This window comes from Bos indicus, chromosome 6 (genome assembly GCF_029378745.1).
Source record: "Bos indicus isolate NIAB-ARS_2022 breed Sahiwal x Tharparkar chromosome 6, NIAB-ARS_B.indTharparkar_mat_pri_1.0, whole genome shotgun sequence".
NCBI lineage: Eukaryota > Metazoa > Chordata > Mammalia > Artiodactyla > Bovidae > Bos > Bos indicus.
In genome coordinates this window covers 10,628,356-10,654,473 of record NC_091765.1, presented here as the reverse complement: position 1 = coordinate 10,654,473, position 26,118 = coordinate 10,628,356, and the positions used below count along the sequence as shown (strand labels likewise).

At 36.7% G+C, this 26,118-nt stretch overlaps 1 long non-coding RNA gene across 1 annotated transcript in view; it reads right to left on the bottom strand.

Annotated features, from left to right (window-relative positions):
• The window catches only part of LOC139183581 (uncharacterized), a 276,662-nt gene extending 250,757 nt beyond the window's left edge, over positions 1-25,905 (bottom strand). The window contains exon 1 of the long non-coding RNA XR_011567058.1: positions 25,801-25,905. This is a non-coding gene — a long non-coding RNA (uncharacterized lncRNA). The remainder of the gene's footprint in view (positions 1-25,800) is intronic.
• Between the last annotated feature and the right edge of the window lie 213 nt (positions 25,906-26,118).

Genomic DNA, 26,118 nt, shown 5'->3' with positions numbered 1-26,118 from the left:
CTCATTTATCCAGAGTAACTGGCTAAAAAGTGGGCAATAATTCTGTTTTGTTGAATGAGACATGAGGAGAAATCAGCTGCAGCTCCTTAGAATTTCCATTCACATCCTTCAGATTCTACATGGAACATCTTAGCATCAGAGGTTGCTGCCAGTAACTTTGCCACCATAAGGAAAGCCAGCCTTAGAATATAGTATGTATACTACAAAACAACCAGCTTCCCTGATGGCTCAAATGTAAAGAATCAGCCTGCAATGCAGGAGTTACAGGAGACACAAGTTTGATCCATGGGTCAGGAAGATACCCTGGATAAAGGCATGGAAACTCACTCCAGTATTCTTGCCTAGAGAGTCCCATGGACAGAGGAGCCTGGTGGGCTACAGTCCATAGGGTCAAAGTCAGATACTGCTGAAGTGACTTAGCACATGCATGCACACACTACAAAACAACAGTTTATAGAAGAAGAGAGTTTGCCTTTTCTGAAACTGTCAAATCTAGATCAACATTAAGTTAACCCAGTATGTAACTTTTTCAGTTGTTGAATCAAAACAGGACAATTGTCCTGGGTCTATTTATACTGTTTCACTGAGAACTAAAAATTTCCCCCATTTGTATCTAAAAGTTATCTTTTTATAAATTCTTTTTTATATCATGACATAATTACAATAACATCTATACAGTAAAATGTGCAAATCTAGGAAGCTGATCATCAGTTCAGTTCAGTTCAGTCGCTCAGTCGTGTCCGACTCTTTGTGACCCCATGAATTGCAGCATGCCAGGCCTCCCCGTTCATCACCAACTCCTGGAGTTCACTCAGACTCACGTCCATTGAGTCAGTGATGCCATCCAGCCATCTCATCCTCTGTCATCCCCTTCTCCTCCTGCCCCCAATCCCTCCCAGCATCAGAGTCTTTTCAAATGATTCAACTCTTCACATGAGGTGGCCAAAGTACTGAAGTTTTAGCTTTAGCATCATTCTTTCCAAAGAAATCCCAGGGCTGATCTCCTTGCAGTCCAAGGGACTCTCAAGAATCTTCTCCAACACTACAGTTCAAAAGCATAAATTATTCTGCGCTCAGCTTTCTTCACAGTCCAACTCTCACATCCATACATGACCACTGGAAAAACCATAGCCTTGACTAGACAGAACTTTGTTGGCAAAGTAATGTCTCTGCTTTTGAATATGCTATCTAAGTTGGTCGTAACTTTCCTTCCAAGGAGTAAGTGTCTTTTAATTTCATGGCTGCAATCACCATCTGCAGTGTTTTGGAGCCCCCCAAAAATAAAGTCTGTTTCCCCATCTATTTGCCATGAAGTGATGGGATCAGATACCATGATCTTAGTTTTTTGAATGTTGAGCTTTAAGCCAACTTTTTAATTCTCCTTTTTCACTTTCATCAAGATGCTTTTTAGTTTGTGTTGATCACAGTAAACTGTGGAAAATTCTGAAAAAGATGGGAATACCAGACCACCTGACCTGCCTCTTGAGAAACCTATATGCAAGTCAGGAAACAACAGTTAGAACTGGACATGGAACAACAGACTGGTTCCAAATAGGAAAAGGAGTATGTCAAGGCTGTATATTGTCACCCTGCTTATTTAATTTATATGCAGAGTACATCATGAGAAACGCTGGGCTGGAAGAAGCACAAGCTGGAATCAAGATTGCCGGGAGATATATCAATAACCTCAGATATGCAGATGACACCACCCTTATGGCAGAAAGTGAAGAGGAAAGTGAAGCTGATCATAGGTGGAGATAAATGTTTAAACTGTTTCCATTCGTCATTTTTTAAAGAGGTTAATCTACACATAAAAAATTACAAAATTGCTTTATTTCTCTTGGTTTATCTATCAATTTCTTGGAAGTGCTAGTATTCATGTATTTTAAACTGAGCAAATCAAATAATAAATATCATATTTGAGATCCCACTGTTAAAAGAAATCATGTGTATTGAATACGAGCTTTAAGTGAAAGTTGCTCAGTCGTGTCCGACTCTTTGTGACCCCATGGTTATACAGTCCATGGAATTCTCTTGGCCAAAATACTGGAATCAGTAGCCTTTCCCTTCTTCAGGGGATCTTCCCAACCCAGGGACTGAACTCAGGTCTCCCGCATTGAAGGCAGATTTTTCACCACCTGAGCCACAAGGGAAGCCCAAGAATCCTGGAGTGGGTAGCCTATCCCTTCTCCAGTGGATCTTCCCAACCCAGGAATGTAACTGGGATCTCCTACATTGCAGGCAGATTCTTTACCAGCTGAGCTACCAGGGAAGCCTGAATAGGAGCTTTAGAGGGCTTAGAAATGAATTAATGATTATATTTATTTACAATGTATCTCTTCAGTATTTCAATAAAAAATAATCTAAACTATTTAATAATAATAAATAATCTAAAGTGATTCTTTTGTACAACATTAATGCATAAACAGTTCTGCATCATAAAAACACAGTATTGATCACATGTTGCCTTCTAAAGCCTATACTTGTAGTCTTGAATTTTGTACACCTGAAATTGTAATGCATATTAAAGAGGATTAGAGTCATGTGTATTGCTGTTTAAATTTGGTTACACTTGTAGAGTCCTCTCCCTTCCTGTACTGTATTTCACTACATATTTCTGCCCATTTATGGTAATTATTTGGAAAAAATGAATTAGGTCTCACCTATCTGTCCTAGATTTCAAAATCTCATAATTTATTAAGGAAGAATTGGGTTAAAAATCATCATTTTTGTCTCTTAACTGATAGCTGTAAAATTTCTTAAGATATTGGCCTTAAGATGCATTTTAACTGTTGAAACTTTCAAATATCTGAATGTAAGAGACAAGGAGATTTATCTCAGAATCAGAACTCAGTTTTGACAGCTTGTTGCAGAGGCAAGCACTGTGTAACTCTAAGCTTGGTGTTATGCCTTCTTATAAAGAACTCAAGCAACTAAAATGTTTTATTATATCCACAACATAAAACCAACTGAATAAAGATTAGGAAAAGGTTGGGTTATGGAGATACAAATAGAGTCACTCTTTCAATTACATTTATTTTTATGTAAATAGATATTCATTATAATAAAATATAATCCTAATACTCTTTTAAAGAATATAATTCATCTTATTAAAATAATAAAGGGAAAAATATTTAAATTTGTTTTAAATACAAGAATCGGAAACCTGAAGATGATAACTTTTTCATTACCAGGAATTACCTCCTAAAATCTGAAATGCTTAAACTGTATGTAAATGCTAATAATATCAATTATAGTTTTACTATAGTTTTATAGTTTTAAAACTATATCCATAGTTTTAAATGGAGCATTGTGAGGAATATATCATGAATTGATGAATTATATAAGCAATGTGACTTGCTCTTGGTTATAGCAAAATCTTCCTTTCAAATAATTTATTCACTTAATACAATTTGAGCAACATACACACATATTATATAAACTATGTATCTGAACATATACACTTTTTTCTTAAAAATTTAAGCTTGGACATAATTTTATATTAAAAATGGTATATTTAAAATTGATTCCAAAATCACATATTTGGAAGCAGTCTCTCTTTTATTCAGTTACAAAACCCATCGATTTGGAATCCAACCACCTGCTGCAGCAGATGAGCACCTCTTCCTCTCTGAAAAGAGAGTGCCTCAATTTGTGCCTTGGAGCTCTTTTTGGCTATCTTTTCTTTCACTTATTATCTATTCTTTCTCTTCAATATGTAATCAGATGCATGTAACTACATTTTTCTCATTTTTAAAAATATATTTTCAAACCTCATCATTCCAAAAATCAGTAACAACAGCAGCAGCAAAGCAATGACAACAAAATTCTGTGGATCCCGCTCTTCTTCCTGTTCCCAATAAAAAGTAAGCTTTCCTTCATAACCAATGTTCTCAAAACGTTCACTTATTTTATTGTTTTGATTCTATCACATACATGACTTGTGACTGACCACACTGGTTTTTGCCTCAATGACCAAAACAGTCCTACTACTGGATCCAAACCACAGCTTCTCTATCACTAAAACCAGCCTTCCTTCTACCCCAGAGTGTGGCTCCTTCCCTGTCCATTCCTGAACTCCCATTTGCCCTACATTCTCTTTTGTAATATTCTCATGATTTTCTTTCTTCCTCACTGAACCCCAATTCACAGTCTCCTTTGCAGATTTGTTTTCAACTGCAATACAATTTGAAGTTGAGTCCCACCAGGTTTGGACCTAGAAAGACTTTTCTTCTCAATCAATGTCCTCTCTCTGGATGATCTTACCCATATTCTTGGTTTTAAAATACACTTACAAATAGAAAATTTACAAAAATATGTCATCAGTTCTGATGTCTCCTCAGAGATTATGATGGAAAAAGACTCTCTGGCATCTCTATTTGAATGTCTTAAAAATTTTTCATCCTCAACATTATAAACCATAGCAGAAAGTTTACATGTTACTATGTAAGTAAACATTTTGCATTGTTACCTATTAATAAAAGATATTTCCAGTTATTCTGTTACACAAGATAGAAACTTTGGAGATACTTTTTAACCCTTTCCTTCTCTGCTGCTGCCGCTAAGTCACTTCAGTCGTGTCTGACTCTGTGCGACCCCGTAGATGGCAGCCCACCAGGCTCCCCCGTCCCTGGGATTCACCAGGCAAGAACACTGGAGTGGGTTGCCAGTTCCTTCTCCAGTGCATGAAAGTGAAAAGTGAAAGTGACATCGCTCAGTCATGTCTGACTTTTTGCGACCTTATGGACTGTGGCCCACCAGGCTCCTCCATCCATGGGATTTTCCAGGCCAGAGTACTGGAGTGGGGTGCCATTGCCTTCTCCGCTTTCCTTCTCTAGCCATGCCCAAATCAGACCCAGCATCAAGTGCCACTGGTATAACCTAAATTATATCCATTAAATGTAATCATTTTATTTTGATAGTAACTCCCCCTCCCTGCCCCTCTCTAACCACGCCCACAAAGTAGTTCAAGTTACAAGTGCTCATTACGTATCTTAGAGAATATTAGTTATTCTGCCAAATCCACTTTCCCTCTTTCATTTCATTCCCCATTTCTGAATTGGGAATTCTAAAGTGTAAGTGAGATGCTGAGATGAAGCCCTTTATTAAAATATGTAAATGGATCTTCAATTACCTTATACATAAACAAAAATCTTTAATATTTGCCTCATGAAATGCTATGTGATTTGACCTCTACTTGTCCCCAGAAGCTTCTGGTAATGTGATGCCATGATCAGTACTAATGCTTTAAATAAACTTATTTATTGAAGTATACTATACTTTCAGAAAAAAAATAAATAATACCTACATCCAGATGAGTTTTCATTATGTAATCACACATATACAAAGATAATTTTCTTGAGACAATGTTTCCTTGAAAACATTTTCTAGGCCCAAGTTGGAGTCATTCTGCCCGGGGTCCCATGGAAGCAAACTGAACTTTCCTGTTCTTATAAATGCTCCTCTTAATCAGAAACATAGAATATCTAGTCAGTCAATCCTGAACCACCAAGCCAACTCTGGGCTGTATACATATTTCCCTTTTCCTTGATCTTTCTAAAGACGGTCAGCCATGCAACCCCAGCCAAAACCATGCCATCTCTGCACTGCTGCTTCTAACACCCTAAAAAATTGCTCTTGCCTAGACATCTGTCAGAAAGAGCACCCCACTGCTTATGAGCACTGAACTCTCCCAATCTATAATGTTTTCCTTGAATAAAGGATATCAAATGCATTACTAAATTGGTTATTTTTTTGGTCATTTAACATCTTTTTTTTTTTTTTCTTCCTCTATTTACATCATTACGTGTGTTTTATGTTGATTTGCCTCACTGGTTACAAATTTTCTAAATAATTTCATTGTTCTATTGAATCTTTCAGTTTGAATTATTTTATTTTCCTAGGTTAACTTTTCCAGTGAGTGTAGGTTTGTTTGTTTGTTTTTCCTTTGTTTTTGTTGGTAGTGGTTAGCAATCCATAGACTATTTATTCTCCCTCTTTTTTGATCACAAATGTTTGGCAACATTCTCCATTTTCCATTTTATCACCTATTTTCTGAATAAATTAAGCATGGTTATTTTAAAATCCATGTATGGTAATTTTATTATCTTATTATCTTCTGATTTTTCTTTCCCTTTCTGCCCAATCCTCTACCTCTTTCTTTTCTTCCTTCTTCCTCTTCTTTTTGTACTTAACTCTTTCCATTAACATGATTTGTGATCTTTTATTAAAAATTGGCTATTTGGTACGAAAAATGATGGAGATAACTTAAATTCTTTCTAATGGTACCTTCCTCTAAACATTTAATTTTGCTCTCTAGCATGCTATTAAAGTACATGGTGGAAAAAAAAAAAAAAAGTACATGGTGATTAGTTTATGGGTTGGGGCCCATCTGGAACTAGATTTCAGGCCTTTGTGAAGATAAGTTTATTGCATGTTTAGTACTGTTGCTATAATTTGGTGAACCTTGACATCAATTTTTGACTCTTAGCTATTGCTTTTGCAAAATTTTTAGTCCCTTGGCCCTGTTCACTAAACACCAATGCAAAGTGTTTGTATATTTTAAATACAATATATATTTGCAATTATGGAAATGGTTAATATCTTTTTAAAAATCATATCTTTTTCATTCTATCATCTTTTACTTGAATATTATTATGCTTATGAGCATTCTTACATTACCTTTCATGTATCTTAATTTCACCATTTCTTCTAATTATATATCTGTACTATATTTTAATGTCTTTACATTTTTTTCAAGTACAAGTTATTAAGTTTTTCTTTAAGTTTATCTTAGTGTGCCTCTTAAGATTTCAGTGTGCTTTAATAACATGTATTATGATTTTTGTTTCTAGAATTACTTATTTTTAAAATTCTCTTGGACTTTCTGTAATTCTTATTTTTAATTTATCTTTAAGCTTTCGATTTTGAGTTGTATAAATTTAATCTATATTGCATTCTATATAAAATTACAAAAACAAAGAATTTACTTTGTTTTTTGTTTCCCTGTGTCTCTCACTCATGGTTCTCTTTTGAATGCATGTGTTTTGACATGAGTGCAAATGCTTGGGAAATTAATCTACATTCTTTGAGGTCTGTTTTGAATATGTGCTTTTCCAGAGAGAATTTGAGTTTATAGTTGGCTAAGTGTGATAACAACTTAAACAACTTGATATAAAAATGCCCCCATGGAACCCTCCTACACTGTTGGTGGGAATATAAATTTGCGTAGCCACTATGGAGAAAACAGTATAGAGGTTCCTTAAGAAACTAAACATGGAGGTGCCAGATGATCTAGTGATCCCACTCCTTGGTATGTATCTGGATAACACCATAATTTTAAAAGAAACAAGCACCCCAATATTCATTGCAGCGCTATTTATAATAACCAAGACATGGAAACAACCTAAATGCCCATCAACAGACGAATGGATAAAGAACACATGGTACATAGATACAATGAAATATATAAACTCAGCCATAAAAGAACAATGAAATAATGTCACCTGCAGCAACATGGATGGACCTAGAGATTCTCACACTAAACAAAGTAAGTCAGAGAGAAGGAAAAATAGCATATGGTACTGTTTATATGTGGAATCTAAAATATGACACAAATGAACTTATCTATGAAATAGAAACAAACTTATAGACATAGAGAAGAGACTTATGATTGCCAAGAGGTAGAACGAATTGTGGAGGGATGGATTGGGAGTTTTGGGTTAGAATACACAAAATATTATATATACAATGGACAGACAATGAGGTCCTACTGTATAGCACAGAGAACTACATTAAATATCTTGTGATAAACCATAATAGAAAATAATCTGAAAATAACGTGTGTGTGTTTATATATATATATATATAACTATACATATACATACTATAGAGTGTATATGCTGTATGGTATATACAGCATAAATTAACACAACATTGTAAATAAGGAACACTTCAAAATAATTTCTTAAATGGCCTCATTTTATTTTTATATATTTCACAAAATAAAGTTTAAATTTATCCATGCTATTTTATGACCGTTGTTTTCTCTGCAAATTAAACATAAATTTTTTTCCCCACCTACTCAATAAAGGAATCAGGACAAGAAAAATTCTTTAGAGACATCTTTTTTTCAGAGTGGGTTTATTTTTCTCTTGAATATTATAATGAAAATATATGAAGATGTCTCTCTTTATGATCCTACTTCTATAAAAGTTTCTACTAGATTCCCTAATATGGACAAATATTATTTTCTGAATTATTTTAAAGCACAGACTTCAAAAGAGATGCCTAACATCTAAATTTACTAGAACTTAGATGGTATCTTAAGGGTGATATCTGGCCAGGATAGAGTTAAATGACATTGCACCAAATATTTTACATTGGAGGTGGATTCTTAACCTGTCTGAGCCACCAGGGAAGCCCTGCACCAAATTTTTTAGATCTCCTTACATAGCTTAAAATGTTACTGAAATATTATTAATCAACCAAGATCAACATTATCTTGGCTCATGTATATTTATTTAGGTGTGGTGGTGTGACCAAGTGCCAGACAACGGAACATGTGCCGAAGTAACAAATGAAAGTTCCAGATCTAGACGTTAAAAATCTCTCACAGAGTCATTTAATTATTTTCTTCGGTCCCCTGGTCAGTGTCCATGTGCTGACTGACAATGGCAGAGCCACAGGACTGTAGGAGAGTAGATCCTAAATCACCTAAAGCAGAGCCTCCAATATCACTTATTTAACTTTTTGTAAACAAGAAGTAAACTTTCTTGTGTTAAGTCAGTGATGTTTTAGGTTTAACTTTTACAGCACTAGCATTACTTTATCTAATCTATAATTTGGTCACTTGCAGTGCTCTAATAATTCATAGGGCATTTCCTTAATGTTAGGTGACAACAGCTAAGATTCATAGAAGATGCTGGTAGAGGCGTCATAGAACACATAACACCATAAAATTAGAACAAAGAAACATGGATCTATACTAGTAGTAATTACCGATGTTTCCCAGTATTTCTGTCTCAGCACATTTCCTACACACATATATTACATTTCCCAGTTCCTTCGTGGTTGTCGTCCAAATGGGCTTCCCAGGTGGTGCTAGTGGTAAAGAACCTGCCTGACAATGCAGAAAACATAAGAGATGTGGGTTCAATCCCTTGGTCAGGAAGATCCCCTAGAGGAGGGCATGGTAACTCACTCCAGTATTCTTGCCTAGAGAATCCCATAGACAGAGGAGCCTGGCGGGCAATAGTCCATAGTGTCACAAAGACTCAGACATGACTGAAGCAACTTAGCATGTAACGTGCTTAGTCACGTCTGCCAGGTTCCTCTGTCCAAGGGATTTTCCAGGCAAGAATATTGGAATGGATTGTCATTTCCTCCTCCAGGGTATCTTCGGAAGCCAAGACTCAAACCTGAGACTACTGCCTCACCTGCATTGCAGGGAGATTCTTCAGCTGCTGAGCTATCATTCAGTTCAGTTCAGTTCAGTCGCTCAATGCGAAGAGCCATCATTGCTGCTGCTGCTGCTAAGTCGCTTCAGTCGTGTCCGACTCTGCACGACCCCAGAGACGGCAGCCCACCAGGCTCCCCCGTCCCTGGGATTCTCCAGGCAAGAACACTGGAGTGGGTTGCCATTTCCTTCTCCAATGCATGAAAGTGAAAAGTGAAAGTGAAGTCGCTCAGTCGTGTCTGACTCCTAGCGACCCCATGGACTGCAGCCCACCAGGCCCCTCCGTCCATGGGATTTTCCAGGCAAGAGTACTGGAGTGGGTTGCCATTGCCTTGTCATCTTTATTTGTAGCTGACTGGACAGGATTAGTTCAGGAAGACCTCATTTGTAGTTGAATGAGGTCCTCCTGAACTAGTCCCATCCAATGAGCTACAAGTAAAAGTAACATAACACTTTGGGACTAGAGCATTAATTAGATGGTATTAGTTCTACAAACCTCTCTTTTTTTTTCTGCTCAACTGACCAGCAATCTTCCTGGAAGTAACTGTACTATCAGCTTTGATTCCAGAGTAAAGATGTCGCAAAGCAAAACTCAGAGTCACACAGTAATTTGATATATAATCGTTAATCAATGTAGGAGAAATGTTTCGTTTCATTCTACTGTGGTATTAAGTTGTTTGGTTTTTTAGTGTAACCTGCACTATACCCATGCTAAGTAATGCTGAGATATATAAGTTGCAATATAGATCAAGTGCCTACTAAGCTAAAACTGTAGAAGAAATTGAAAATGGTATTTTAGAAGGACATTGGTAGCAAATCGCTACATTTAGAAACACATTAGATACAAAATTGTTGAGCTCAAGAGGATTTGCTCTTTTTACAAGCCAAGTAAAATGGAATAGAAGGCAAAAATGTTGTGCCAGCAGAGCTGCAAAAGGTAACTTATTATAAGCCGAAAATGTAAGCAATGAACTCCAAGTCTCTAATGAGTGTCTATGTGTGAGGAGTAATTTTAGAATTACTACATGGAATTCATCACCAGACACTTGCATCGAATTGCTCTATAGAAGAAGAAAAAGAAGAAGAAGAAGAAAAAAAAAACCCACTAAGTTCTAATATCTTAAGTTTCTGAGATTTTGGGTTTGTTAAAGTAGTTATTTGATTCTAACATACTAAAACTTTTCATTTCTTTATTCATTTTCTCATCTGATTATTCCTTATTATCTTGTGAAAGTAAATATATTTGTAAATTTACACTTACAATCATATTTTAAGAAGCTCTTGTGTTTTTCCCCCACTGGGAGAATTTTGAAACATATATAAGCCATCATATTAACAGAAACAGAAGTATGTTCCTTCAGATTTTAGCAAATAATCCCTAATTCAGGGAAACCTTCTAGGTTTCACTATCTGACGTTCTATTCCAGTGCAGCAATTATGTAAATTTAACTAAACCACTTATAATTACTAACATTTATATTTATGATTTTTCTGGGAAGATATTTTTCAATTACCAATCTATCTCACTTTGAGATCAAGGAAGCAGAGGCTTATTTTTTTCCTTTTAATTATTTCTGTGTCTGATGAATCTAGTAGAGTTCTTAAAAAATGAAAAGATAATAAATCTTTATAATTTCTCTTATATAATATCTCTTTTAATTAATGACCTTTTAAATATTATTATTGCACTCATTCATACAAACTTTAAACAATGTAAGTACAGGAAGAGATTTTTCTGATATGGAAGGTCCAACCTCAAGTGTATGAAAGCATTCACAAAAATATTTTACCAAATAATGCCAATTATAATATCAAGATTGAAACACAGCTCAGCAAATATCTGTTTGTCACATCTATATCCAACGCAGTATGCAGAAACTTAAACAAGAAAAAGGTACCAATGGGAAGACTTAGCCTTAGCTGTCAATTTAATTAAAGTCAAAATGAGTGTACAATAACTCATACCAAAGCAGAACACAGAGGTATTGCTGGAGCCATACAAAATGGGACACTATACTATTGTCTTAGTTGGGCAATTCTGTGAGTAAAAGGAGATGCTACTGACAACTATGCTGGTACAACTAGCATAATCTGGAACTAACCCTAGCTAACTGGCTGGTCTATACTGATTTACAATATCAGCATCGAAGAATAGAAGAGTAAAAGAGCCCTTTCTCTTGAGAATAAAAAATATGAGAGTATTTTTTGGTTGTTATTGGTAATTAAGAAAACTGAATAGAAGTACTAAAGTATTACAGGTACACAAACTCATACAATAAAAGGCATTTTACCCCCAAAATCTAGGAAATTTCTATGAACAATTAAATGGTTTATTTAATACATAAAGATGGATATTTTAACAAAGCTCCAATTCTATAGACATCAGTATTATTATTTTAAATTTGAGCAAATACATTCAGAAAAATTAAAGCTCATGCACAAGTTATTAATAACACAGATGTTAAATTGCACATTGAATTTTAGTCCCAGTAAAGATCTATTTTTTCCAGTAGTCATGTATGGATGTGAGAGTTCAACTATAAAGAAAGCTGAGCGCCAAAGAATTGATGCTTTCGACCTGTGGTGTTGGAGAAGACTCTTGAGAGTCCCTTGGACTGCAAGGAGATCCAACCAGTCCATCCTAAAGGAGATCAGTCCTGGGTGTTCATTGGAAGGACTGATGCTAAAGCTGAAACTCCAATACTTTGACCACCTCATGGGAAGAGTTGATTCATTAGAAAAGACTCTGATGCTGGGAGGGATTGGGGGTAGGAGGAGAAAGGGACGACAGAGGATGAGATGGCTGGATGGCATCACGGACTCAATGGATGTGAGTCTCAGTGAACTCCGGGAGTTGGTGATGGACAGGGAGGCCTGGCGTGCTGCGATTCATGGGGTTGCAAAGAGTCGGACATGACTGAGCGAGTGAACTGAACTGATGCCTCATAAAACACTTATATAAAATTCATGTCAAAGTAATTTCTCAAAATAACTAAGAGAATTTGGTTAATGCCTCTGATATTAGTAACAGAATAACAAAGTTACATGAAAAACTGCATTCAAGTAATGACACAATTAGAAACTGATCTTGAGCTAATGAACAAATTCACAAAATATCAACTTTTGTTCATAGTTTTAAGAATCACAAAATACATGAACTCCTGAAAGCTGTTTCTTAAAGTGTGCAGATAGAGCATTTAACTGAATATTTATGAAAAGTAAAACTAAATAATTTCTAGGATACTAAGAAAGTTTTCCTTTGAAGATGTAGATGTGCTTTCATATTTTATAAGTGTGCAATATGCCACTATGAAAGGGTAAATATCTTAAATTTTAATTATTCTAACTATACTTTTTTCTTTTCTTCCTTAGAATTGTGCTGCTAAGTCACTTCAGTCGTGTCCAACTCTGTGTGACCCCATAGACAGCAACCCAGCAAGGCTCCCCGTCCCTGGGATTCTCCAGGCAAGAACACTGGAGTGGGCTGCCATTTCCTTCTCCAATGCATGAAAGTGGAAAGTGAAAAGTGAAAGTGAAGTCGCTCAGTCGTGTCCGACTCTAGCGACCCCATGGACTGCAGCCTACCAGGCTCTTTCATCAATGGGATTTTCCAGGCAAAAGTGCTGGAGTGGGGTGCCATTGCCTTCTCCAGACTTATAAAAGGAAACTCATCATCTGCAGTTATTTTCTTCCAATCCCTTTTATGATATTCATGCCCACTGTCCTGCTCTCAGATTTGTGCAGTGCCATGAAAATGTTCAAGAACTTGCTGTACCCCAGTGAGAGATGTCTAAGACCACACTAATTGTTTCTGGAATGTGGTCATCCATTTCTACCTACATAGGATGCTTTGTGTGTATTCTCTTGTCATAAGCATTTGTTCTGATTTCCTTATTTTTTTAACTTGTATAACAGAGTTATACCTAGTAAAAGTTGTTATAATTTTCATTTTCTCATATGTCTGGCTACCTATACTTTTAAATAGTTTCATGAGTATAACATTCTCTTTGCTTCTGTTTTTATACTTCCTGTTTTCCTTGACCAATGTTTCTCGTAGACATTCACCTGTTGCTCAGTTTCATAAATGCAACCTTACTGTGACCTCTGGAATGTTTTATACACATTTTCTCTAAAATTTTCTCCATTTCCAGCCAGTCTCCCAGTAGGTGCCTGTCCATTAAAGGTTTTATTTTCAATTATGGTAATATAATGCCAAGATGCACATAATATGTACAATTAAATGGTCTAAATTGTGTGTATTGGCATATCAGAAGATGATGAAGAAAATGGCACAGAAACAATATTTGAAGAATTAATGTCTGAGAATCATCCAAAAATGATGAATATCATGACCAAAAAATTCAAGAAGCTTGGTAAATATCAAGTAGGATAAATAGAAACTAAATCACATCTAGTCTTGTCTTAGAATGCTGAAAAGACAATATAAGCAGAAAATATTAAAACTCATCAAAGTTAACAGAGACAATAATTTCAAAGCAGCAACAGTAAGACTAAGGCCTTCCTTAACAGAAAATATGAAGGCAAGAGACAATAAAATGATGTCTTTAAAGTACTGAAAATGACAATAACTGTAGCAACAACACCTGTGCACTTACCAACCTAAAATTCTGTACATACAAAAAGAGCACAAAAGTGAAGGTAAATGAAGGCATTAATGAACAAAAAAAAAAAAGCAGATTTTTGTTTCAAATAAGTTTCAATTTTAAGATAAGGTATAGGAATTTTTTTCAGGATAAAGTCAGTAATTTCAAATGAAATCGTAGAATTGAAACAAATAATGAAATGTACTAAAATAGGCAAATATATAATATAAATGTAACAATGATTTGTAGCAGTAATTATAACAATGTCTTGGGGGGGTCTTTTAACATATATATATAAAATTTATGAGTAAATTTAAATTACTCATATAAAATACTCATAATATAAATTACTCATATAAAATATATGAGTAAAATTTCGTGACTAAATAATAGAAAAGAAGGAATGGGAAATGCAGTTGAATTATGTTAAGTTCAGTTATAACAGGTGAAGAATGTAATCTCGAGAATAATCAGTAAAATATGTATATAAGGTGTGGACATTAAAAATTAAAGGAAAAGTATGTAAAACAGTATGTAAAATGAAGTTGAGAAATGAGGAATACAATGGCAAAGAACAGAAAGGACAGGAAAAAAGAAAAACAGGTAATGATAAATTAAGCTCAACTAATTTAGAAATTTATACTCATTATGAAAGGACTTATTTCTTTACTGAAAAGCTAAAGTTTCTTACATTAGATAAAAAATATAATGCATTAAAATTCAAAGCTTACAGATTTTAAAAATAAGGACATGACTTGTTCGAAAGTAAAAAGCTGAAAACCTTTAGAAATAAAATGTAAACTTCTATACTAATATCATACAGAAGAGATTTAAATGAAAAGAGGCATTACAGACTCAAAGAGACATTCCATTAAGATGAAAAAAGGCCAATAAATAGCAAACATACTAATAATATGAATTTCAAGCTTATTTTTTAAAAAGGTACATCAGAGTAAGAGAAATAGATAAATTATAAACATAATCAGATATTTTAACACACTTCTTTTTCATAGTGAATGAACAAAACTAAAGAGCAGTAAGGACTATTTCTGGGGGAGGAGCCAAGATGGCAGAGAAGTAGGACAGGGAGAACACTTTCTCCCCCACAAATTCATTCAAAAGAGCATTTAAAAGCCAAGTAAATTCCACAAAACAACTTCTGAATGCTGGCAGAGGACATCAGGCACCCAGAAAAGCAACCCAAGTCTTCGAAAGGAGGTAGGAAAAAACATAAAAGACAAAAAAAGAGACAAAAGAGGGAGGGACGGAGTTCCGTCCTGGGAAGGGAGTCTTAAAAAGAGAGAAGTTTCCAAACATCAGGAAACCTTCTCACTGCAGAATCTGTGCCGAGCTTTGGAAGCACAGAGGGCAACATAACAGGGAGAAAAAATAAATAAACAATTAAAACTCGCAGATTGCAAGCCCTACTGTAACTCCCCCAGCTGAAAAGCAGTGCAGACGCCTGCACACGCCATTAGCAAGCGGGGGCTGGGCAGTGAGGCGCGGCGTGGGCTGCATCGCTTATAGTAAGGACCTGGCCTGAAAACCCTGAACGCTATCTGAGCGAAATAATCTTGGCTAGCAAACCAGACTGTGGGATATCTACCAGGTGAAAAGCCAGCCCTAACCTAAGACACCGCCAGGCCTGCGCACGGAACAAAGGACTGAACAGAGGTAGCCGGCTGTAGACCTTCCCCCTCCAGTGACAGGCAGCCAGAGCCGGAAGGGGGCAATCACAGCCCCAGAGAGACATTATCTGTAAAACTGTAAGCAGGCTTCTTTGCTAACTAAAACTTCTTGGGGGGTCTGGACGGTCAACATCTCCCTGAAAAGGTGCGCTGGTTGTACACCTAGATAACTGAACGGAGGGGAGGCAATAAGTCGCAGCAATCGCGCTCGCTAAACACCTCATCACCTGAGCTGCTCGGACCTGGGAAGGGCACAAAACGCAGGCCCAACCGAGTCTGCACCTCTGAAGACTACCCGAGTGCCTGAACCTGAGCGGCTTGGACCTGGGAGGTGCAGGGAGCCCAGGGCCGGCCTCAGATGGTTCCCGGCAGAACAACCTAGAGCCTGAGCAGTGTGGGCAGGGAGGCTACATGCGCCGTGAGCGGGGGCAGACCCAGTGTGGCTGAGGCACTGTGAGCACACGCCAGTGTTACTTGTTTGCAGCATCCCTCCCTCCCTCCCCACAGCGTGACTGAACAAGTGAGCCTAAAAAGAAAAAAAAAAAAAAGTGTCCTCCACCGTACCCTTTGTGTCAGGGCAGAAACCAGACACTGAAGTGTCCAGCAAACAGAAGAAGCTATAACAGAGGGAACCGCCTTGGAAGCTACAGGCAATAGATTAAAACCCTGTGGTTACTACCGACTACATAGGAAGGGGCCTATAGATCTTGAGAAATAAAAGTCGGACCAAGGAACTAGCCAAAAATGAGCTGAACCCGCAATACTCACAACAAAACGAGAGAAAGTCCTCGATATATTTTTACTATTTTTACGATCTTTCTTTCTTTTTTTATTTTTTTAAAAAAATTTTAAGCCCTCTTTTATTCCTTTAATTTTCAATTTTATAACCTATTACTTTGCAAAAAAAAAAAAAAAGACCCTATTTTTTTTTCTTCAGCAAACTTCATATATATATTTTTTATAATTTTTTTACCTTGGTTTTTTTTTTTTTTCCTTCTTCTTTTCTTTAACATTGTATTTTTGAAATTCCAAACTCTACTCTAGATTTTTAATTTTGGCTTTTTGGTATTTGTTATCAATTTTGTACCTATAGTTTTTTTATAATTTCTGTGACTTTTTTTTTTTTTTTTTCTTTCTCTTCTTCTTTTATATAATATTGTATATCTGAAATTCCAAACTCTACTCTAGATTTTTAACTTTTGCTTTTTGGTATTAGTTATCTATTTTGTACCTATATTTTCTTTATAATTTTCACAACCTTGTTTGTTTTTGTTTGTTCGTTTTTTCTCTCTTTCTTTTCCTTCTTCTTTTCTTTAACATCGTAGTTTTAAAATTCCAAACTCTACTCTAGATTTTTAATTTTTGCTTTTATGTGTTTGTTACCAATTTTGTACCTTTAAGAACCCAATCTTCAGTACCCATTTTTCACTAGGGAACGAGATTACTGGCTTAACTGCTCTCTCTCCCTTTGGACTCTCCTTTTTCTCCACCAGGTCGCCTGTGTCTCTTCCCTAACCCCTCTCTACTCTACCCAAATTTGTGAATTTCTGTGTGTTCCAGATGGTGGGGAACACTTAGGGAACTGATTACTGGCTGGATCTGTCTCCCTCCTTTTCATTCCCACCTTTTATCCTTCTGGCCACCTCTGTCTCCTTCCTCCGTCTTCTCTTCTCTGTATAACTCCGTGAACATCTCTGAGCAGTCCAGTTGTGGAGTGCACATAAGGAAGTGATTATTGGCTAGCTCACTCTCTCCACTATTGATTCCACCTCATCTCATTCGGGTCACCTCTAACTCCCTCCTCCCTCTTCTCCTCTCCATGTAATGCTGTGAACCTCCCTGGGTGACCCTCACGGTAGAGAAACTTTTCATCTTTAACGTAGATGTTTTATCAATGGTGCTGTATAGAAGGAGAAGTTTTGAAACTACTGTAAAAATAAGACCAATAACTGGAAGCAGGAGGCTTAAATCCAAACCCTGACTCCAGGGAACTCCTGACTCCAAGGAAGATTAATTGACAGGAGCTCATCAAACGCCTTCATACCGACACTGAAACCAAGCACCACACAAGGGCCAACAAGTTCCAGGGCAAGACATATGAAGCAAATTCTCCAGCAACAAAGGAACACAAACCTGAGCTTCAAGATACAGGCTGCCCAAAGAAACCCCAAAAACATAGACATCTCAAACTCATTACTGGACACTTGATTGCACTCCAGAGAGAAGAAATACAGCTCCACCCACCAGAACACCAACACAAGCTTCCCTAACCAGGAAACCTTGACAAGCCACCTGTACAAACCCACACACAGCGAGGAAATGCCACAATAAAGAGAACTCCACAAACTGCCAGAATACAGAAAGGACACCCCAAAATCAGCAATTTAAACAAGATAAAGAGACAGAGGAATATCCAGCAGATAAAGGAACAGGATAAATGCCCAGCAAACCAAACAAAAAAGGAAGAGATAGGGAATCTACCTGATAAAGAATTCCGAATAATGATAGTGAAATTGATCCAAAATCTTGAAATCAAAATGGAATCACAGATAAATAGCCTAGAGACAAGGATTGAGAAGATGCAAGAAAGGTTTAATAAGGACCTAGAAGAAATAAAAAAAAGAGTCAATATATAATGAATAATGCAATAAATGAAATTGAAAACACTCTGGAGGCAACAAATAGTAGAATAACAGAGGCAGAAGATAGGATTAGTGAATTACAAGATAGAATGGCAGAAATAAATGAATCAGAGAGGATAAAAGAAAAACAAATTAAAAGAAATAAGGACAATCTCAGAGACCTCCAAGACAATATTAAACGCTACAACATTCGAATCATAGGGGTCCCAGAAGAAGAAGACAAAAAGAAACACCATGAGAAAATACTTGAGGAGATAATAGTTGAAAACTTCCCTAAAATGGGGAAGGAAATAATCACCCAAGTCCAAGAAACCCAGAGAGTCCCAAACAGGATAAACCCAAGGCAAACACCCCAAGACACATATTAATCAAATTAACAAAGATAAAACACAAAGAACAAGTATTAAAAGCAGCAAGGGAAAAACAACAAATAACACACAAGGGAATTCCCATAAGGATAACAGCTGATCTTTCAATAGAAACTCTTCAAGCCAGGAGGGAATGGCAAGACATACTTAAAATGATGAAAGAAAATAAGCTACAGCCCAGATTATTGTACCCAGCAAGGATCTCATTCAAGTATGAAGGAGAAATCAAAAGCTTTTCAGACAAGCAAAAGCTGAGAGAATTATGCACTACCAAACCAGCTCTCCAACAAATACTAAAGGATATTCTCTAGACAGGAAACACAAAAATGGTGTATAAATTTGAACCCAAAACAGTAAAGTAAATGGCAACGGGATCATACTTATCAGTAATTACCTTAAACATAAATGGGTTGAATGCCCCAACCAAAAGACAAAGACTGGCTGAATGGATACAAAAACAAGACCCCTACATATGTTGTCTACAAGAGACCCACCTCAAAACAGGGGACACATACAGACTGAAAGTGAAGGGCTGGAAAAAGATTTTCCATGCAAATAGGGACCAAAAGAAAGCAGGAGTAGCAATTCTCATATCAGATAAAATAGACTTTAAAACAAAGGCTGTGAAAAGAGACAAAGATGGTCACTACATAATGATCAAAGGATCAATCCAAGAAGAAGATATAACAATTATAAATATATATGCACCCGACACAGGAGCACCACAGTATGTAAGACAAATGCTAACAAGTATGAAAGGAGAAATTAACAATAACACAATAATAGTGGGAGACTTTAATACCCCACTCACACCTATGGATAGATCAACTAAACAGAAAATTAACAAGGAAACACAAACTTTAAATGATACAATAGGCCAGTTAGACCTAATTGATATCTATAGGACATTTCATCCCAAAACAATGAATTTCACCTTTTTCTCAGGCGCACATGGAACCTTCTTCAGGATAGATTACATCCTGGGCCATAAATCTAGCCTTGATAAATTCAAAAAAATAGAAGTCATTCCAAGCATCTTTTCTGACCACAATGCAGTAAGATTAGATCTCAATTACAGGAGAAAAGCTATTAAAAATTCCAACATATGGAGGCTGAACAACACGCTGCTGAATAACCAACAAATCACAGAAGAAATCAATAAAGAAATCAAAATTGGCATAGAAACGAATGAAGATGAAAACACAACAACCCAAAACCTTTGGGTCACTGTAAAAGCAGTCCTAAGGGGAAAGTTCATAGCAATACAGGCATACCTCAAGAAACAAGAAAAAAGTCAAATAAACAACCTAACTCTACACCTAAAGCAACTAGAAAAGGAAGAAATGAAGAACCCCAGGGTTAGTAGAAGGAAAGAAATCTTAAAAATTAGGGCAGAAATAAATGCAAAAGAAACAAAAGAGACCATAGCAAAAATCAACAAAGACAAAAGCTGGTTCTTTGAAAGGATAAATAAAATTGACAAACCATTAGCCAGACTCATCAAGAAACAAAGGGAGAAAAATCAAATCAATAAAATTAGAAATGAAAATGGAGAGATCACAACAGACAACACAGAAATACAAAGGATCATAAGAGAATACTATCAACAATTACGTGCCAATAAAATGGACAACGTGGAAGAAATGGACAAATTCTTAGAAAAGTACAACTTTCCAAACCTGGACCAGGAAGAAATAGAAAATCTTAACAGACCCATCACAAGCACGGAAATTGAAACTGTAATCAAAAATCTTCCAGGGAACAAAAGCCCAGGTCCAGATGGCTTCACAGCTGAAATCTACCAAAAATTTAGAGAAGAGCTAACACCTATCCTGCTCAAACTCTTCCAGAAAATTGCAAAGGAAGGTAAACTTCTAAACTCATTCTATGAGGCCACCATCACCCTAATACCAAAACCTGATAAAGATCCCACAAAAAAAGAAAACTACAGGCCAATATCACTGATGAACATAGATACAAAAATCCTTAACAAAATTCTAGCAATCAGAATCCAACAACACATTAAAAAGATCATACACCATGACCAGGTGGGCTTTATCCCAGGGATGCAAGGATTCTTCAATATCCACAAATCAATCAATGTAATACACCACATTAACAAATTGAAAAATAAAAACCATATGATTATCTCAATAGATGCAGAGAAAGCCTTTAACAAAATTCAACATCCATTTATGATAAAAACTCTCCAGAAAGCAGGAATAGAAGGAACATACCTCAACATAATAAAAACTATATATGACAAACCCACAGCAAACATTATCCTCAATGGTGAAAAACTGAAAGCATTTCCTCTAAAGTCAGGAACAAGACAAGGGTGCCCACTTTCACCATTACTATTCAACATAGTTTTGGAAGTTTTGGCCACAGCAATCAGAGCAGAAAAAGAAATAAAAGAAATCCAAATTGGAAAAGAAGAAGTAAAACTCTCACTATTTGCAGATGACATGATCCTCTACATAGAAAACCCTAAAGACTCCACCAGAAAATTACTAGAACTAATCAATGATTATAGTAAGTTGCAGGATATAAAATCAACACACAGAAATCCCTTGCATTCCGATACACTAATAATGAGAAAACAGAAAGAGAAATTAAGGAAACAATTCCATTCACCATTGCAACGGAAAGAATAAAATACTTAGGAATATATCTACCTAGAGAAACTAAAGACCTATACATAGAAAACTATAAAACACTGGTGAAAGAAATCAAAGAGGACACTAATAGATGGAGAAATATACCATGTTCATGGATTGGAAGAATCAATATACTGAAAATGAGTATACTACCCAAAGCAATTTATAGATTCAATGCAATCCCTATCAAGCTACCAACAGTATTCTTCACAGAGCTAGAACAAATAATTTCACAATTTGTATGGAAATACAAAAAACCTCGAATAGCCAAAGCTATCTTGAGAAAGAAGAATGGAACTGGAGGAATCAACCGGCCTGACTTCAGGCTCTACTACAAAGCCACAGTCATCAAGACAGTATGGTACTGGCACAAAGGCAGAAATATAGATCAATGGAACAAAATAGAAAGCCCAGAGATAAATCCAAGTACCTATGGAGACATTATCTTTGACAAAGGAGGCAAGAATATACAGTGGATTAAAGACAATTTCTTTAACAAGTGGTGCTGGGAAAACTGGTCAACCAGTTGTAAAAGAATGAAACTAGAACACTTTCTAACACCATATACACAAATAAACTCAAAATGGATTAAAGATCTAAACATAAGACCAGAAACTATAAAACTCCTAGAGGAGAACATAGGCAAAATACTCTCCGACATACATCACAGCAGGATCCTCTATGACCCACCTCCCAGAATATTGGAAATGAAAGCAAAAATAAACAAATGGGACCTAATTAAACTTAAAAGCTTCTGCACATCAAAGGAAACTATTAGCAAGGTGAAAAGTCAGCCTTCAGAATGGGAGAAAATAATAGCAAATGAAGCAACTGACAAACAACTAATCTCAAAAATATACAAGCAACTCCTACAGCTCAATTCCAGAAAAATAAATGACCCAATCAAAAAATGGGCCAAAGAACTAAATAGACATTTCTCCAAAGAAAGACATACAGATGGCTAACAAACACATGAAAAGATGCTCAACATCACTCATTATCAGAGAAATGCAAATCAAAACCACTATGAGGTACCATTTCACACCAGTCAGAATGGCTGTGATCCATAAGTCTACAAGCAATAAATGCTGGAGAGGGTGTGGAGAAAAGGGAACCCTCTTACACTGTTGGTGGGAATGCAAACTAGTACAGCCACTATGGAGAACAGTGTGGAGATTCCTCAAAAAACTGGAAATAGAACTGCCTTATGATCCAGCAATCCCACTGCTGGGCATACACACTGAGGAAACCAGAAGGGAAAGAGACACGTGTACCCCAATGTTCATCGCAGCACTGTTTATAATAGCCAGGACATGGAAGCAACCTAGATGTCCATCAGCAGATGAATGGATAAGAAAGTGGTGGTACATATACACAATGGAGTATTACTCAGCCATTAAAAAGAATACATTTGAATCCGTTCTAATGAGGTGGATGAAACTGCAGCCTATTATACAGTGTGAAGTAAGCCAGAAAGAAAAACACCAATACAGTATACTAACGCATATATATGGAATTTAGAAAGATGGTAACAATAACCCTGTGTTCGAGACCGAAAAAGAGACACTGATGTATAGAACAGTCTTATGGACTCTGTTGCAGAGGGAGAGGGTGGGAAGATTTGGGAGAATGGCATTGAAACACATATAATATCATGTATGAAAGGAGTTGTCAGTCCAGGTTTGATGCACGATACTGGATGCTTGGGGCTAGTGCACTGGGACGACCCAGAGGGATGGTATGGGGAGGGAGGAGGGAGGAGGTTTCAGGATGGGGAACACATGTATATCTGTGGCGGATTCATTTTGATATTTGGCAAAACTAATACAATTTGTAAAGTTTAAAAATAAAATAAACTGGAAAAAAAAAAAAAGGACTATTTCTGTTGCTGCTGCTAAGTCACTTCAGTTGTGTCCGACTCTGTGCGACCCCATAGACGGCAGCCCACCAGGCTCCCCCGTCCCTGGGATTCTCCAGGCAAGAACACTGGAGTGTGTTGTCATTTCCTTCTCCAATATATGAAAGTGAAAAGTGAAAGTGAAGTCGCTCAGTCATGTCCGACTCTAGCGACCCCATGGACTCCAGCCTACTAGTCTCCTCCATCCATGGGATATTCTATTGTATTTTAAGAATGCAAATTTGTATTATGAATTGCTAAAATCACTGCATTAACAGAATAAAAGAAAAATAGTATACTTCAATATGCCTTATGATAAAATTCCCAGTAATACAGTGAAACAATGAAAGTCAAAGTTGCTTTTTGCATCCGACTCTTTGTGACCCCATGGACTACACAATGCATTGAATACTCCAGGCCAGAATACTGGAAGGGATAAATGTTCCCTTCTCTAGGGATCTTCCAAACCGAGGGATCAAACTCAGGTCTCTAGCATTGCAGGTGGATTCTTTATCAGGAGAGCCACAAGGGAAGCCCAAGAATACTGGAGTGGGTAGCAGTGGATCTTCCCAACCCAGGAATCAAACCAGAATCTTCTGCATTGCAGGAGGATTCCTTACAAACTGGGCTATCAGGGAAACCCTAGAATTATCAGGGAAGTAATCTAGAATCAGAAGCAAATCTTTCCAAAGTTACAAAAAATATCTACAAATACCCTATTGGCATCTTATAACTAACTATCAAACTTGTCCTTAAGACAAAAGATAAAGATGCATTTTTGTTCACTCTTTGGTTCATTATTATGAGGGACTTCCTAACTAATGTAATAACACAGATTAAAGATTTAAAAGACATAAATCTCTTGTGCAATTGACATGAATACATGAAAACTTTAAAAGTACCTATAAAATGCACTATTAGTAATAAGTCAATTAAATTGCTAGATATAAAGTCAATACATACAAATCAACTATATTTCAATATACTGACATATGAAATTAAAAATGTAATCTAAAATTTCTTTTAAAATAGCCTAAATATACCAATTATCAAAGAAGAGTCTAATATGGTCAGATCATGTTGCTGACAGAAATTTAAAAGACAAACTCAGCTCATATTTCTTAATTAGCAAATAACTTAGGATGTGAATTCTCCTCATGTTATATTGATTCAATAAAGGCAGCGTGCTCAGGGCTGGGGCATTGGGATGACCCTGAGGGATGGGCTGAGGAGGGAGGTGGGAGGCAGGGTCAGGATGTGGATCACATGTACAGCATGGCTGATTCATGTGAACGTATGGCAAAAACCACCACAATATTGTAAAGTAATTAGCCTGCAATTAAAATAAAAATTTCAGCATAAATAAAAACAGATGTAATACAAAAAAAAAAAAAAATACAATCCCAAGGAGCTTTAACAGTCTTATGGTTGTGAAATTTTGCAACATGATCTTAAAATTTATATTTGAATAAAATTGCTTAGAATAGCCTAGACAATCTTGAAAAATAATTCCAAGTTGGAGGATTTATTCTACCAGATTTTGAAAGTTACAATCATACAATATTAATTATGAGGGTGTGATTCTGATATGAGTACAGAGATGCAATCAAGTTGCTCAAGAATATATACACACCTATATACATCAATTATTTTTTACAAAGATATAAAGAAAAATCACAGGAGATTTTTCACATTTTTTCACATTTCATTTTTCAGTTGCTCAGTCAGAAATGGTTAGTCATTAAAAAAAAATGGTATTGGATCAAATAACCTTAAGAAAAGATAATGCAAAACACATTTTGGTCTCTGCATGATTGTTAACTCGGTTCAGTTGTGTAGGACTCTACACAACCCTATGGACTGTTGCCTGCCAGGATCCTCTGTCCATGGGAATTCTCCAGTCAAGAATACTTGAGTGGGTTGCCATGGCCTCCTTCAGGGGATCTTCCTACCCAGGGATTGAACCCATGTCTGCCTGAGTCTCCTACAGGCCGGTTCTTTAACCACTGAGACACCTGGGAATGGTTAGTGAGCTTCACCAACTCAGTGAACAAACACTTGAGCAAACTCCAGGAGGCAGTGGAGGACGGAGGAGCCTGGCATACTGCAGTCCCTGGGTCACAGAGAGCCAGACATGACGCGACTGAACAACAAAAATCATACCAAGTAAAGAACGGCCTTTTTATAAAAAGAAAGCCACATTCCTAATGATCATTAACCTGAATATGTATTTTCAGAGTGTATTTGCTACTAAAATATTTAAGCAGCCACTTACATGTTTTTGAAACACGGTGCAATTTTCAAGTTTGAAAATACGTCTTTTATGGTTCAGTGGTCTCTTGAAAAATTCCTACAAAAACGTAGTATCTTATTTCATCTCTGAGAAAACGGCCTCTTTCTTTAGTTCCTTTTCCAAAGAATTTCAAAAAAAAGTATTACTTATAAACAAAGAAGGATGGACCAAGACAAACAGTATTTACTTACCTAAAACCCTGCTGGAGGAGGTCACGGAAAGGACATAACGGCTGACTGAACGGAGAGCAGGACGGGACGAATCCCCAGGGCTCGGACTAGCAGGCTCGCCAAGGCACCATCCCCGCCTCCTGGGCCTCGGAATCTAGGCCCCGCCCACTGCTCCCAGTGCGCAGCCGCAGTTCTGCCGAGGGCGCAGCCTGTGCCGCAGAGCTATGCGCTAGTGACTTGAGGACTGAAGGGTGATGGAACCGCATTAAGAATGCTTTATAAAAAGTTCTAAGCTTCTGGTTGGCGAGAGCAGAAGTCTGCATACTCACTTTTGGCCGT